The 4,814-nt window shown below is 32.8% G+C and overlaps 1 protein-coding gene across 3 annotated transcripts in view; it reads right to left on the reverse strand.

Moving 5' to 3' along the window:
- LOC106463468 (suppressor of lurcher protein 1-like) overlaps positions 1–3,574 on the reverse strand; it is a 160,200-nt gene extending 156,626 nt beyond the window's left edge. For 2 of the 3 annotated variants that reach the window (XM_022391355.1, XM_022391349.1), the window contains exon 1: positions 3,395–3,574. The gene's annotated coding sequence lies outside the window, so the exon portion shown is untranslated. The remainder of the gene's footprint in view (positions 1–3,394) is intronic. The other variant, XM_022391361.1, reaches the window with a different exon arrangement.
- Between the last annotated feature and the right edge of the window lie 1,240 nt (positions 3,575–4,814).

Genomic DNA, 4,814 nt, shown 5'->3' on the forward strand with positions numbered 1-4,814 from the left:
TGTTACACATTTTCGCGCCCGTTTAACATTTAATATCTGTAAGTATTATAAAGAGACTTATTACCTTGCTCTATTGATGTTTGAAATCTTCCGCATTAGATAAAGTTACAAGAAAATATAAGCATTCCTTTTTACTACCTAGTTTTTATTAAACCGCGTATCATTTAATCCAAACAGACGAAAGTTAAACTTCAAAAATTCTGAGAACATATAAGAAATGGTGATAGTATGTGAGAGGTAGTTAATAGCTTAAAATTACTTTAATAGGTCATATTTTTCTTTAGTTTTACTTTTTCTTTTTGTTTTATATTGATATGAATGATTTTCCAATCTCATTATTTTATATATACTTAATTAATTAATGTATTCAAAAGTTAAGTCTTTTGTAATTTGTTTCATTCATTTTAATCTTTTTTTTTACTTACGAATTACCTATTTCTATACACAATTTCTTTTGTGCTATGATTGCTGTCGAGAGTAGCTCAGGAATAGGCGGTGAGTGGTGTTGACTAGATAACTTTCATCAGGTCTATCTCTTCAAAATTAGAACTACTAACGCAAGTAGCCGTCGAGTAGCTTTGCAAATATTCAACAACCGAACAATTTACTGCCACTATAAGTAATGTCCTCTAGACGACATATTAAATCTGAATGCCTCATATCTTGATATCTAGATTCGAACATTAAAATTATTAAGCTAGGTTTAGGTTGGAGTGTGGAAGTTTTTGTTCGATTAGAATAATTTTGGAAGACCAGAAATATGAGGCCATGTGAATCAAGTGATAATTTAGTAGGTGGAGAAGTTTCAAACTGTTTTACTTTCGTACATATAACTATTGAAACTGTCTGTTAAATATCAACTAAAATACCCAATATTTTAACTGTCAAAAGCAACTATTTCTTTTACTTTACTTGTTTAAACAGTTAAGTAGGGGAAGCACCAAATGCCTCTTCAATTTTCTCAGGTTATACTACTACATACGTAGGTCATTAGGTTAAATCATATGGAGGTCATTAGTTTAAAACAGAGGTGTTTTTAAAGATACCTACGTTAGAACAGAGAAACCTTTATGAAGTAGCTACTATAAAACAGAAAAGCCATTTAACCTAATGACCTCCATATGATTTAACCTAATGACCTACGTATGCTTTTACCAGAAGATGATATTACAGGCTTTTCTGTTTTACTAAAATACCATTTAATGTCTTCTTTATTTTTCGATAAAGTTGCTTTTAAGACTTTTATTTTTTGTGAAAATTGACTTTTTTGGCTTATAATAAGGTCTTCTAACGCTTTTATTTTTCATCATAAGTTTTTTTTTCTGTTTTGTCACAAGGCTTTAATAAATTCCTCTCTGTTTCATTCTAGTACCATCTGAAAAGTTTCTCTGTTTAATCACACGTCCTTCTACAAAACTTTTTAATTTGTCTTAAGGTTTTATTTAAAATGTCTTTTGTTTGTTATCATAATATTTTCCTAGATTATCCTAATGTCATCCAAAATTATTCACTTTCTCTATTATAGTGGGATCTTAAAAGCGTCTCTGTTTTAGCGTAAGGAGTTACTATACATTTCTATTTTATTCTGATATAATATTATCTTTCTTTGACTTATCAAACTTATTAAAGATTTACCTGTTTCGTCCTCAAACATCTTAAACACTTCTCTTTGTTATCATAAGGTTTGTTTCATCATGAAGACTTTTCTTCCCAAGTACTTTTCTGCTTCATGATAAGATCCTTTTAAATGTTTTCCATTTTGTCATAAAGACTTCTTAAGATATTTTGTATTTTGTCATCAGATCTTCCCAAAGTCTTGTTAAATGAAAAACAGATCTTTGATACTATGATCTTCAAGCTGCAGACTACCTATCATCAATAATGTTATATCCTGAGCTGACTTTATTTTCTGAAATGGCTTCTCTGTTTTATCATAATTTATTTTTACGATCTATTTTAGATTAAAACCAACGTTCTATATCGTATGTACAAAGCATACGTTACTTATAACATTATAGGGCGCACTGTCTTTCACACAAAGACAATATCTCTATCTATGTCACACAAATGTGAGTCGTGTGAAATTTCACTAATTCTTTTCCTGATCTTAGGTTTTGTTCACGATGAGAAATATAACGCCTACAGTGGAAATGTTTTTATAAGTTTCTTAGATAAGAGTTCAAGTGAGCTTTCCTTTACATTCGAGACTGATTCATTAAATGTAAATATAATTAGTATAGGGATGTGTCCAGAAATACATTACCGTTTGCTGATCTTATGTTGTTGAACGTAACTAAGACAGCAACACCTAATAATGAGTGCAAAGCATTATGCAGACTCATGAACACTCTATAAACTCTTCAAATAAATGGTATAACTAATGACGAAAAACAGTTTGGGGAGCTGGTGTCCAAACATTCATACAATATATGTAAATATGACATTCAAAAGGGTTATAAATCTGTAACCTTACTCTGAACTTAGGGCTATAAGTTTCTGGTGTATAACCAGATCGTTTGTATTCATGTAAATATGCTATTCAAAAGGATTATAAATCAATAACCTTACTTCTGAACTTAAGGCTATAAGTTTCTGGTATATAACCAGATCGTTTGTATTCATATAAATATGCTATTCAAAAGAATTATAAATCAATAACATTACTTCTGAACTTAAGGCTATAAGCTTCTGTTGTTTGTATTCATTCTAACAGTTTTATTCCACGTGGGCTTAGATAATACATAAATGCGTCATACTAAAAAGTCAGTAGTAGGGACGATTGTTATGTACAACGTGATAAAGCAATATCAGTTCTCTTTTTCAAATAGATTGAAGCTGCTTTCACCATTTGTTATTACTGTTTTATAGAAACATTTAAGTCAATCTATCTTACTGACCAGAATAGTACGTCATTGTAAATGTATTGTTTATTACGGGCCACTTTATATCAAAGAAAATATCAAAGGTTACTATGTTTTGCAAAATAATCCTTTTCGTATTATTATTTTTTTCTATGTCGTATTCGTTTTATTAACTGATGCGCAAAATTTCTCATTATTGCTAAAACCTCATCAGGTGATAATAGAAATTTCTTGTCAGGGTTTAAAACCCGATAATTTTATATACAAAAATAACTTGTAATCCTGTGCGTGGATTTCAACACTGAAGTTCAAGCTTATAGTGAAGTGTTGCTATTTTACTCTCATACAAGACAACTGGCATTTAGGTATAACAGTATTAGTTTTATGAGCATTAAACCATAAGATCTAGGCCTAAATGTCATTAAACAAGAGCGGATGGATTGAACCACCATTCAACTGTACAGTTATATTTTCACAGCTAACAAGTTCACAAACAATAACATCTTTGATATTTAAAACAAGAATGTTGTTACCCTGTTATATTTCCAAGTTCCTTGCGTCGAAACTAAAATTTTCTTGATAAAATCGGAGAAGAGAATCAATCCAGAACAAAATCTTCTAGCTCAGGTGTGGGAGATCGTTCGTGTGACACTCACACCATCCGGCACTAGTCCTTCTTCCGTGCTATCCTGCAGTGGAAGGTATTCTAATCAATATGTCGGCTGGTTTTATTCGCGCGCACACGAGAGCTCAGACTACGTAGTGCAGTTAGCAGCAAGAGATGTAGTATTACGTCAGCTGGACAAAACCAAGCTCTCGGTGGTTGGTGTTTCTACTTTTGCGTTCAACATAGCTAATGCATGTGTACTTTCCAACTGCAGCCTCTTCGGCAGAATATTTGACCTCGATGCTAGAAACCGTATAGCGCGGCATTTCATTTTGATATAGAACTTGTAACATCCTGTAATATCCAGAAATGTAATGAACGATCAACCACGCATGTTGCCAAAGAGTCACACACACGCACACATTATTCTCTAGAGAGCTGACCCACTGACAGCGCCTTCAGGGATAAACGCAGAACCAAAAACATTTCATCACGTCTTGCTCAGCTTACATACTATATTTTATGTTTTTCATAATCCCCGTGAGGTACCGTAAAAACAATCCACTGAAAAAAGAAAGAGTGAATTCTGCTTCTATTGTGTGCTGATTTGCTTTGAACATTAACTAAAAAAGAAAGTGTGAATCCTGCATTTGTGTGTGTGTGCTGATTTGCTTTGAAATTTGACTGTTTCGATGCTATTTGCGTAGTAGAATGTTAATCTAAAGGTATCGGAAACAAATAACTCCTAAGTAAGATTAACCTACCATCTGCCGCGTTAACATTTAATACTGCTTACCCGTAAAAACACTTATGAAATGATCTTCATAATGAGAATACTGAAGACTGTTTAAATACATCGTTTGACAATTTTCAAACCGTAGTAGCTCAATAACGTAAACACATGCACGTAAATAATCACTACTTGAATTTTCAGGTGTTGTGTTTAAAGCAAAGGAATATCAAACACAGTTACACTTATGGGAAAACTTTATGCTAAGTTATAAATAGTGCGTTTTATGCAGCTGTTCTGAATTGTACAACAACAACATGAAATATTGTCTGTAGTATTGAATACGTTGTTTTCATTGCAACTCTGCTGTAACAACGTTCTAAATGGATGGTAATTCGAACGGGTACTGTATTTACAAAAGTTTAAGTTATTACATAGATGTTTAAGACGGATATTGCGATTAAGTAGCGTACTACGAGGGACACTGTGATTACAGGAGAGAGCGTGGCCCAGTGGTTAGCGTGAGGGCTCGCAGATCGGAAATCCTAATGTTCGAGCCCCGATATGCAAAGTGAACACGCTATGCACTTTCAGATGTGGGCGTTTTATAGAAGTG

This window comes from Limulus polyphemus, unplaced genomic scaffold (genome assembly GCF_000517525.1).
Source record: "Limulus polyphemus unplaced genomic scaffold, Limulus_polyphemus-2.1.2 Scaffold53, whole genome shotgun sequence".
NCBI lineage: Eukaryota > Metazoa > Arthropoda > Merostomata > Xiphosura > Limulidae > Limulus > Limulus polyphemus.